Source organism: Rhyacophila brunnea, unplaced genomic scaffold (genome assembly GCF_057557595.1).
Source record: "Rhyacophila brunnea isolate RB1 unplaced genomic scaffold, BYU_Rbru_1.0 scaffold_11, whole genome shotgun sequence".
Taxonomy (NCBI): Eukaryota; Metazoa; Arthropoda; class Insecta; order Trichoptera; family Rhyacophilidae; genus Rhyacophila; species Rhyacophila brunnea.
Window position 1 is genome coordinate 24344858 of NW_028232763.1, and position 13253 is coordinate 24358110.

Sequence of the window (13253 nt, forward strand, 5' to 3'; positions counted from 1 at the left end):
TTCAGTTGACTAATGTTAACACGTTGGGTTTTGCATGGCTTCCTCAGTAATCTTTTTAATCTAATTTGTACTGTAGCTACAACAGGATTGTGGTCAGATGATATGTCAGTTCCTGGATAAGTTTTAGTAGATGTTATGCTATTTCTGTAACGATTGCGAATTAATACATAGTCTATTTGATTTCTTACAATGTTATTGCCATCATCTTGTGGGGATTTCTATGTATACAATCGTCTTGCTGGAAGTTTGAATAATGTGTTACAAACAACCATATTCTGTTCCTGGCAAAATTGTAGTAATCTTTCTCCTCGATCATTTCTTTGTCCTAAACCAAATTCTCTTACTAACTCACCACTTTTTCCTTCACTGTTTTTCACAATCTTTGCGTTCAATATCTCCTATAATCAAGGTAACTTTATTATCTTTCGTCGATTTTAGAATTTCATTAATCTGTTCATAGAATTCTTCTATAACATCGTCACTTTGTCGGCAGTTGGAGCGTACACCTGTATTATATTAACATTACCCATGCACGATTTGAGTTGTAATAGCATTACTCTGTCAGAGTAGGGAACAAAACTATTGACCGATCTGTTAATTTTATCGGTCACTATGATACCCACTCCATTTCGATGGTAGTTATCATCATTTCCCGAGTAATAGAAGGTGCCGTTGTCAGTTTTAAATCTGCCGTTTCCCTTCCACTTCACTTCGCTGATACCAAGGATGTCTAATTTTAACCGATAAATACCATATATTATTAAACACCACAAAAAGTGTACTACTGTAAATGATGACAGTTAAAATAAGGAATAAAACCATTCTTCGGTACGTATAGAATTTTTTTAAATTATCTCTGTGTAACAAACACTATACCTATAGATAATAAAATAATATACTTACTAAATAATTTTTCCATTTGATTTTACCACTCATTCAAAATTTAAAAAAAAGTATGTAGGTACCTACTTCATTCTTAAAATGCTAAAATAAGTACAGTGAAAAATATGTTTCATATTCATATGGTTTTATGTCCTATCCGTAGTCAATAATATATATTATATTTGCAAACGTCCGTTAATAATAACCATTATATATATCTATTCGTATACAGTATTTTTAAATTACCACTCTCTGAACTCTGGGTTATATAATTATTGAAACAAAAATTTATTACCCAAGCACGCAACGTAAAAATATTGTATGCCCAAAAAATGTTTACGAATAAATAATGCGAAATATTTTACAGTTGAGTGTCTACAGAGTACTCATTCGTTTCTTTTATTATATTCCGCGAAACAAACAAATTCTCCATAACTCGCGTAAGCTAAAATAATCATACAGCGTGTCGTATACATTCCGTAGACGCGAAAAATATATATTTTTTCCGGCGCCGTATATAAAAAATACGATTCGATGCAGGCCGTATCGTAAACCTCCTCTCTCTCAATGGGAAGTTTCTCTTTTAGGGACATAACCGAACTGAAAGCAACTGCTGAAATATTGAAATACTCGCGGCGTTTTAGTTGTTTTATTGTGGACGCTCGTTATTGGCTTGTTTCTTTCCACAATAGCAAGAAAATGATAATTTTCGTAAATTTTGTTATTTTGACACGAATTATTCAATTTTTATTTATATACATTGCTATACAAAAACAATGAAATACAAAATGGCAAAGCAACAGCATTGTGTATACGAGTATTATAATATTTTAAAATAATTTATTTAATTTTAAATAATACGTGTACTATATATACTATGTGAAAATATCAATTATATAATTATTTAAATATCAATTATATAATTAAATAATATTATTTTTAATACTATAACAGGCCTAGAGGCTCATGACAGTAATGTAGTTTAACAGTAGTGTATTTAGTAATAGAAGTGAAATAATCACAAAAATCTAGGCTTTGAAAAAATCACATATCTATAATATGGTGTCTTCGTCGGGAATCAAACCCAGAGCTTCAGGATGAAATACCAGCGTCTTACGTACTGCACCATGAGAATGATATGCCCAAAATTCCAGTGTTAGTTATTACATTCAAGCTCAATATTATTACTCTCTGGGTGGCAATTAAGAGTAAAAGCAGAATATTTAAAATGCACAAGAATTGGATCCCGAATATTGATTAAAAAATAACATTCGTAGTCAGAAAATCAATGTATATATGATTGTTAAAATGTATTCGATCCTAAAAAAATCATATTATGGGACTTCACACAGTGGAGATTTTTGTTTTGTTATGTGAGCCACCGGATCAACCTATCAGGTTCATACTGTGGGTCCAAACACACATTGGAAAATAATATGACGTGATTTTTCGCCAAACCCAGGGTAAGATAACATTACAGATGGATACGTTACCGCTCAGCCATCGTGGGCGTTAATTTTATATATCTTGTTGAATATAATATCTATAGATGAAATTTGCTTTTGTTCGACAACGAGTTGCATACTAGCATGGTTTTCAAAAGTAACATATTGTGCTTAAAGAAAATTTGTTCCATCAATCTGTACTTAGTCTGTCTACAGTATTAATGTATGCAAGCAAAACTTTGTTCATTAATTTAACCACAAATATCGCAACATGATATAGAATGGTGCATGTTGAGTATAATGCGGAAAGACCATAAAATTAAATAAATTAATAAAGAAGAAAACAAGAATATAAAATATGATAATGGTGACCAAATTGATAAAAATGTAACGCACCTGATATGTCAACTGCTGAACAAATGCAGCCATATACTCGTATTACATCATTAGATAGCTCTTAACGACCATAGGGCGACTCTAAGTCCACTGAATCGACGAATTTACTAAGTTTTATGAATGTACGTAGCAATGAAAAATTATGGACTGAAAAAGTCAGAGATGCCTTCATTCAGCAGTGGATCGACCACAGTTTGACTACAGCAATCCAATTCTTTTCAAAGTGCTTAGTCAATGTGATTTTGTATTGGTACCTACTCATATTTTCTTGTTGTTTTTTCTACATCGTACGAATGAACGAATGAAATATATTTGCTATACTTGTCTTTCTTACGTAGCGTCAAACAAGTTTTGTAAGATTATGCAAGAAAATTAAATAAATGCACATCACATGTGGAGAAGAAGATACTTTTCACTTCAAAGTGAAATTTTATTTACCCAAGTATAAGCAAAGATATAAAGTAAAATTAAATGAACACAAAAACACTGTTAATTTACTGCTAAAAGTAATTTCATTAAATACTAGTAAATCATTAACACTCACCAACTTTTTTAAAACTCCGCCAGTCAACTGCGGTTTCTATAAAATTTACTACAAACACGTATGGTTCAGTTCACCTTACCCGACAACTATAATTTACAAGTTGGTGTTTTATATTTTCATCACGTATTATCTCTGTTTAAATCTCTCTTGTTTTTCGTGAAAATCTCGGCACTCCCAACAAAATGCGTAGTCTAACAATTTACATCGCGACACTTGTAAACTTTCACTGCCGCAAGCTTTTTATTTATTCATTTATACCGAGTAAATGTTTAAGCATACATATTTAAAGTGACGCAGAGCAATATTTTCTAAAACGAGGAGTTCAAGACAAATTTTCACCATAGAGTATGACACTTTATCTACTTCACTTTATATTATAGTGTTTTCTTTGATTAATTTTGAAAGAGAACTTTTATCTAACTATCATATGAATAATACTGTTTGTATGTCAGATTTTCTTTCATACCTTCCTGTGCTTACGTCGATAACACTATCACAGCAAAACGAAACACTTAAGTATTGCATTATTTTTTAAACAACCACCTTACAATTACCTACTTCAGTACAGAGGTGTTTGCATGGCATCAGTGTGACCAAACCGGGAACATGTAGGTAGAGGAAGAACGTATTGTTACTCTTCTGGTATTGCGGCCACGGTGGTATCATTGCTACAAGAATCTGACACCATTCTATCGATATTGCGAAACTCATACTGTTAATCATTTATTAAGTGTACACCCGTGAGTGTATATGTGTGTGCACTCTCTCTCACATACTCTTTTTGCCGGTTCATTGTTTTTCTTATAATATACATAACTTACAATCGCTGTAATCTTCATATAGACTGAAAAGAAAACTAATTGATCAAAACGCAAATAGTTTCTTGATTGGTGTAATTTTACTAAGGTTAAAGCGTAGTTATATAAGACCCGAAGGACTTCCAAGGTAGAATGCAAGAACTCGGAGATGTCAGTCAAACGGTTGGCCTAAAGATAAATGTCTCAAAGACAAAAGTGATGAGGAACTGCTTTTCGGACCCTGCGATTATCTGTATTAATGCCACCCAACTTGAGCAAGTTAGCAGCTACGTCTATCTCGGACAGCAGGTGCCCATAGACGGAAGCATGCACGATGAAATTTCTCGCAGAACAAAGCTGGGGTGGAGTGCTTTCGGACGTCTGAATAGTATCTTCAAGAATGACCTACCATTATGTGTTAAGCGTAGGGTGTTCAACCAATGTGTGGTGCCCGTGCTCACGTATCGCTGCGAGACGTGGACCCTCAACACGAGAGATGTCCAAAGGCTAAGAGTCGCATAGCGAGGCATGGAGAGGTGTATGTTGGGCATCACGCGAAAGGACCGTAAGAGAAACGAATGGGTTAGGAAGCAGACAGGAGTACACGATGTAATAGACATTGCCAAATAGCTGAAATGGAGATGGGCGGGGCACATTTTTCGCCGAAAGGACGGCCGCTGGACAAATGCCGTCATCCAATGGTATCCAAGGGGCACGAAACGGCCACAGGATCGCCCTAAAAGCCGCTGGATTGACGAACTGATAGATTTCGGCGAAAATACCTGGCAGCGAACGACACAGGACCGAGAGAGTTGGAAGAAGCTTGGGGAGGCCTTCATCCAGCAGTGGATTGGTTCCGGCTGATGATGATATAAGATTTAGATGAATTCGTAAATAAGAGGCGAAAACACTCATCTGAACAGTGAAAGACGTGGGTTAAATGTGTATGTTTTTGATTTTTTTCAAAATCATGTTTCTTAGACAATATGTATTTGACCCAGAGCCACTTAAAAGAACCTTATAGATTGGGCTAATATAATTATAAATTCGAATAATAATTAGAAAATAATCCAGTTTTCACAAACGGCTTTTCCTTTGAACACTGTTTCCTCAATAATTAATGTATCTTTCTGCTGTCAACCCCCATACTTTCTTAACTTCCTGACCAGATGCGGTGTGAAATTCGTTTCACTCGCGGATATTGGCTACTTTATTGGCAAATTGTATGACGCGGTTTATTTTTATATTTCTTTTATTCCCTTCACCACTTCAATATCGAATAGCTTTCAACCCAAAGTACATTTCTCGCAACCATACCATATTTTGTCTCTGAAATATATTTCCACTGACTAAAAAAACACCGACCACTAGCCAATCTTATTGAACTTTTACATATTTTAACATCAATGAAACCAATAAAATGTTATCAAACTATACATAGTATATATAATATGTATAGTTACCTTGTTCGATCTTGGGAAGATCAAAATTTGTATTAACAGATTTATTTTACGAAAAATAGTTAGCCACATATTCAACGTATTAAGTTCATACATACTCTGAGTGACTTTTCCAGATTCTGGATTCGAACAAGGGACTCACGATATTATAAACCTAGTGCGTAACCGCTTGACCATCATTGGCATACATGTCATATTATTCTGTGCAGAGTATTATAATATTCAACATTATTTTGCCGCATTCTATCAGATATTACTCAAATCTGAAAATATCCGAAATTGTTATATCCCTGGCTTCATTAATAGTCACTTCTTTTTCCATAGTCTTCTCCAGTCTTACTGCCGACTATATTCAGGCAGTCGCACTTAATAGCGAATTACGATAGTAGTACTAATTACTGAGTATCTTCGAATGCGATGCGGTAACGTGTTCGTAATAAATCAAGATATTCGGTTGCATATTTTGTACAAATTATTACCATTTATTTTTTTTCTACAAACACTAACAAAAACTAGCAATAACATCAAAGTTTACCGTTTATTTCTACTACCTGGCTATAGTAAGCCTTGTCCAGTCTGCAGCACTAATAAAATATAAACGGCCATACCTTAAATCTTCTAGTAGTTCTTCGGCCAGAGGTGTACACTCCGAGACTGGGCTACCTGAGTAGTGCAATTTCGATAACGTAAACAATTTTGACATCCAAAAATGTTTCGGTTATTTCATCTTCGTTACACTCCATTATCCACCACTGTTTCAAATATGACTCTAATAAAATTTCATTCGAACACAAGCAACCACTTTTTGACGGTCCCATAGCACTTAAACCGCAATCCTATAATTTATGTTGAAATGGAATTTATGTTGAATGGGGAAAGATGAACGCTATAAACACCCATGAATTAGATTCAAACACATTTTTGAAAATGACGGATGAAAAAAAAATCTATATAACTATGAGCTCTCCTTATCCTACATATAGGATTTTGTATCAATTTAATTCTCTTTTAATTTCATGCAACTGCCAATGGTTTAAAAGTGTATGTATGTATCAGTTATTCAATAATGTCAATTACGTATTATATATTTATTTTGATTTAATTATTAAGTATATTCCAGCATCAAGTGTTTGCTTATTTAAAATAATTAGGCTTTTGACAATTTTACATAGAATAAATGATTTAAGATAATTTTGAAAAAAATATAAAAATATTCGAGATTGTAGGATTTGAACATACATATTTCACTAGTCGGGATCAATAACCAATTATTAAGTTACCGACACAAGTGTCATCTTTATGAATAATTTATATTATCTGAGCTATCGGAAGTGTTTAAAGTTCTATCAAGAAATTAACTAATATACGTATTCAATTCATTTAAATTATATAAAATCAATTAGCCAGCCGAACTTTATTATGTATGAATATTGTGTAGGATCATGTCTCTTTTAAATTTTCTGGTTTTATTTATTCAACAATCCATGCATTCGACCTTGGATATAACCGAAAGTATTCAGATATCCGTAGTGTTCTTAACTTCACCGGACTATCGTAAAGGCTGTAACTCCCTTCTGTAAGACATTAAAAATTATTGATTTCTCTTTAGCCATATGGCGAAAAAAAAATAGAACTCTTTCGAGACATATTTTAGAGAACCGGTCTTTCGCGTTTATATCTTTCAGAATGGAGATATTCATGCTCTTTGCCATCAGTGTAAATCTTAGCATACATCTTAACATTCTATCTTTAAGGAAAATCTCTCTCTTGCTCTTACTGGGCGTCTTACGTGGGCAAAGTCGGCGAAGCGTTGAGCGGCGCGCACAACTCAAACGTATAACCGTTTGTAAAAATATTCGTAGACAAAGTCTTTTTTTGGTCATACGTTTATACGATTATACGTTTGAGTTGCGCGTGCCACTCAACGAGCCGCTGAATGCACTTACCTAAGACGAGCCGTTAAAGTGTAAGTTTTAATAAAGTATGAAAGCATAACAAATAAGTTTCAAATAAATATAATATGATTTCAATTTGGAAATACTATGCCGATACTAACGAAAAATTAAATGATTGTTTGAAGCCTATCTTCATAAGAAAAATGAAGCGCCTAGTTTCACAAGTCCCTAAAACGATTTCAGGTAGTTTTGAAAAAAATGAGAAAAAACATATCTATTAAATCTGTGAACTTTATGTATTTATTTTTTAATCCGTTACATTCTAAAGAGCATTTTGGTTTTCCATTTTAGAGGTATTTAAAAAGCACACCCTACCATTTTAGCGGGTTTTAAAATTTACCCTTATTTATGATCATACGTATTGACGGTTTTTGGCGTTTTTTAAAGATCAATTTTTGGCCATCATATAGGTAACAAAAATATCTATCTAAATACATATCTAACTCAAAAAATTTCAAAAACCGTTTTAGGGCCTTTTAAAACTAGGCGTTTCAAATATATTTTAATCACTTGTCAACATTTTATTAGTAAAAAAATACTAACCGAGTGATATGTAGCTAAGATTTTTGTACTGTAATTCACTATAATATTATGAAACCAGCCAAGATTCTAAAGACAACGTACACCATTACGTAAATTATTATCTATGACTACGTTATTTTACGTCCAGTGGATTTTGTCTTAGCGGTGTATTAGGTAAGAAGCTCCACTAATGATGCCATATGTTTTTTGCGCAAGTTATATTTGCGATTGAGCATCACTTTTTTAGTAATATAATTTATATATAATTTAATGCATGCTATCTTTTTATAAATAAATATCTGTTACATATAAAATTAAAATGTGTTTAGTAAGTTGTATCAGTAAAATACTGATAATAAAACAAATCAAGTCCCGTAATCTTATTTTTAATCTAAAACTTTTTCAGTTAAATTTTACAGCCTACATTCGCTTCTGGCAGATACATTACATCACATTGCAGTCAAGTTTCGTTTATTATACTGTATGGGAAATATTCTTTTAACAATTACTTCCGTTTACAAATTAACCTCTACAAAACGCGAACAGCGTGAATATGATGTGACCTGACGTTCAAAAAGAAAACGACAGAGTGCAAAGCTTTAGTGCCCTTGCTTTCATATTGCAATCTCATTCCAAGTTCATAAATATTTAAGCAGATCGCCAGCATATAGCCGGTGGGGACTTTCTTCTCTTGGACATTCCGATTTAAGCATGCAGCTTACGTCTTACATTTATTTTTATAAATATACTCATAAAAGCTTTACCTATATAATATTCTCTTTACTCTACTTATAATGCGTTGCCATTTATATAATGCAGGCATACTATTATAATAATTTAATAACATGACTTTATTCCTAATATATGTTCAGAGAGCTTTCAGGTTTCACAAAATTTTGGATTTCTCATAAATACGAATAAGTGGAATATTTTATTTAATCAAAAATTACCTAAAATACTGTTCCCCTTAACAATCAGCAATCATTGCATTTTCAGAGAGATTTTGAATTTCTTAATTCTTTTTCTTAACGTGCCATCCCCTAGCGGAATTTGGCCACCATCAAGGCTATCATAGCTGCTCATCTGCTACCCGGAACAGTTTAGTGGAGCTGCAATCGTACCAATCACGGAGGTTCTTAAGCCACGAAATGCGGCGTCGTCCTCTGCTACGCCTACCGTTAATCATTATTTGGATGACAAGTTCTTTTGTCCTCCCACAATGTGGCCGAGGTACTGTAGTTTCCTGGCTTTAATACTACGCAGAACTGGTCGGCCCTTTCCCATTCGATCTCTTACCCGGTCAGTCCAAGGAATTTTGAGGATGTATCTAAGCAGCCACATCTCGGAAGCTTCAACTATCTGTGACCCATATGTTTAATTATAGGTCACACATTCAATTAGCTCGCTGTTAATAACAAAACTTGTGTTGGTATTTGGTAATCCCTATTTGATACTTTTTTGATGTTTTGATTTCTTATGGTTCATTTTTAAATTAAATTTAAGAGATAAGAAATATATAATGGAATATAAATCTATTCATATCACTTAACATAGGTATTGATTATTTTTTAAATAATATCAAACTAGAGAAAACTAGGTAAAGAACAATTAATACTCGTAGCATGGTGTAAAGGGATGTGAAACTAGTAACTATTTTCCGTAATATTTCTGTAATTTAAAGAACTTAGTTTTAGCTTGTTTATCTATCATTCTGATTAATTTTGAATCGTCTTGTTAATAATTATCGCGTTGAATGGTTTTAAGACCGAGTACCTATAATATTTCCGTATATGGAATTGGCTTAGTGTCACGTCTTGTGTGTGTGTATTATTCTACCACCGTGGAAGTAAGAAGGAAGTTATAGATTAGTATAAATGGACAATTAATATGAGAGAAATCCAAAAATTACGAGTAATGCAACATGTCGACACTGTTCTGGCAGAAGACAGTAATTCGAAAAAATTACATACTGAGTTAGTTATATCAAAATGTTCCTTATTTCAAACTTTACCGTCTGGAAACCTTCTTAATAAATAAACAGTCTTTATTTTAAAGTCATCCTTTTTACGATTACTTAATAAACTCACATGATAAACCATTACAAACATTTTAACTACTTCAAAGTCAAATTACTCAAAACTAGTATTCTCCAGTTAGTTTGTTCTGCCAGAACAGAGACGATGTCATGGAAAGGAGCATATTGGGCATGGCATGGAAAGATGATAAAAGAAACCAACAGATTATGAGGCAATGATTCAATATGAAATTTTAAATGAACTGATCATGTTGCTTGAAAAGTAGACAACCGCTGAAAAATTAATACTATCATACATTGGTAAATAAGGGGCACTAAATAATGGTCTTAAAATGTCTTTAAACTCGCTGATTTGGCGAATCCATAAAGTTTGATATCTTTACATGGCAAAAAAGAACTATGAACCGAGAATAGTGGAAGAAAGTAGGAAAGTAGTGGATCAACCCGGCCGGATGATAAAATGTACAACATGGTCAATATTCCTAAAAAATACATAATAATTATATATTAAAATGGTGTATTATATAATAAATTACGGTCAAATTATCAACTATCAGAGAAACTTATGAAATTTTGAACGTCTCAATCCATTTCACTCAAACTCTCGATAGTAATTAGTCAATTTTAACCGAAATATACAATCGTAAAATCAAAGAACAATTACCAAAGTGCACACGCCGGTTCATTACTCGGAAGTATTCAAAGCAAAGTGGGCGTCCCGCGGAAACTGTCGCATCTCAAAGCGAAATAAGCCCCTAAAAAGCTCCGGGCGTCGTCGTCGGTCGGTGACTGAGAGACGCCGCCACTTTGCGTGCATTGCCAGTTGTAAGCGATCCACTATACTTAGTATTTACTTAAATATACCCTACTATACATAATGTTTGGTACACTTTCTTCTGCTGATTATGTTTTTAATGCATAACATATACATAATAATTATAATCTAAATGTTAATCAAATATTTCATGATACTAATTTATTATTATTTCTCACAATTATTCGATTCCATGGCGCCCAATTTTTTTTAAGTCATTAGGGTTTTAGCTTTATTTGTGTGGTTGGGCCAATTATTGTCGCCTTTATCCCAATATTTTCCTTCTACCTCTAATCCACATTATTGTCACCGTCCAGGCGCACAATTACGGAGTCATCAGTCGACCGCGATTGATAAAGTGTTAGTTACATTAAGACAACATGCGAGTTAAGACTTGTTACAGTTTGACCGTCGTGAACGCCGTAATTCAATTCGCGAGTCTCATCAACGTCAAACTCTATCGAGTTTACACCTGGCGAACCATTCTACCGTTCTCCTACGAATTATTCGTAAACACATACAGGATACAGGGTGACCTAAAAGAGATGGTGAAACCATGTTGCATACAGACCGCCACGCGTCACCATAGCAATCATTCATTCACGAGTTACGGTGCGTAAATGACCGTACTTCACCCACTCATAAATTCATTACCCAATAAGTGTCATATGTGAAAGTAAGAGTCCTATACATAGCAATAAGCAACAATTATGTGCGTGCAGGACCCTGGAGTCAGAAGAGCGACCCAAGAGCCAGCAGTCCAGACCAGCTTAACATCAACCTGGACACACCCTGCTTCCGCTGACCCTCACCAACACTCGAATCCTCAACCCCTTAATACAGTCCACAAAAGCGAAAGTGTTTTTAAATATTTTGTGCAAGTTTTTTTCTAAATTTAAAAGTCCATTAAAAATAACGAAGTTACGATTGGTAAATAGTGGATAATGGTAAAATATGTCATCATATCGTGTTTAGCAAACTTTCGTTCACAGAAATATCCGAAAAGTATATTATGATATCACAATAAACAATTTTCATGCGCTCTGTTTTATGATTAAGAAACTCATAAAACTCGCACGTTATATTTTTTTACGATCATCTAATTATCCGGCATAATATTAACGTAGGTATCACCGAAAAACAAATTGTTTTATCTAAGGAATAAGTCGGTATTTACAGTAGGTATTTTTAGTTTAATAGCTAATCAGTAGTATTATATTATACGAATGTTAATATATTATATTACCTAATAGAAAATAAAATATTTTTCATATAAATACGTACCTATTTATCACGTTTTTTCGGGAGACAGTCGATATCATACCTATTTGGATTTTATTTTTACAAGCTACGATAATGACACCTCATTTTTCATAGTTAAAACAAGTCACTAATTCCAAACAAATTTATGCAATCTTAAATAATACATGGTTTTGCAATACCTACGCACATAAGCGTTATCATTTTATATTTATTATATATCAGTATAGGTTAATTAATCATATTTCTTATTTCTAACTTAACTTACAAAACTTTTTCTTTGATTTGTCTTTTTTTTGTGATAATTCTACTTTCTTCCAGCCGACGTGATCTCTCCATCCATTGACGTCTAGAAGGGCACTTGCATCACTATTATATTGCTAACAACAACCCGTGAGGTCCAACGAAAGTAGTATAGTGAAACAGCAGTTAGTAATAAAAAGTGAATCAAGCACAAAAACTGGGACTGAGAAAATCGCATAAATATATTGTGACCTCACCGAAAATTAAACCCAGAGCCCCCTAATGAAAGGCCAGCGTCTTACAAACTGGACTATGAGGGTTTCTACTAACGCATCCATGTCTTCTTCATCCTGGGTTCTCAACGAATGTTATTATTTAATTTACGGGTCTTTGCCATGCGATCGACACGCGAATTCCATCACATGTAAATGCAATATAACTTATAATAATATAACCTCGTATTTAATTGATATCAATTCTAAATAATGTGTATTATTACTTGATTTTTTAATATCTTTTTCTTATGTAACCACTCTCTGTTGACAAAAACTATCTTGCTGGATCAAGATTTGCTAACAGTAGAAACTGTGTCTTGTGCTAGAATGGCGGAAAACGATGCACGAGTCAATGCACCATGGAAGGAGGACACTTGTATGCAAACTGTGTATCAACGTGGAATCGTCTGGGGGTAGTGAATGCAGCAGGGGGGCGCCTGCTATGTGGGTGAACCAAATTATCGCTTGCGAGTAAAAACTTTTTCGATTTCATTCAGGTAGTGCATACCAGATTGGTATCGGTTAGTAAGTAGTGATAGGATTTAAAACAAGCTGGTTGATTAAAGTGCTTTTGAATTTTTGATAGTAAAGTAAACGTATCTATATACCTATCTTTATTTTTCTA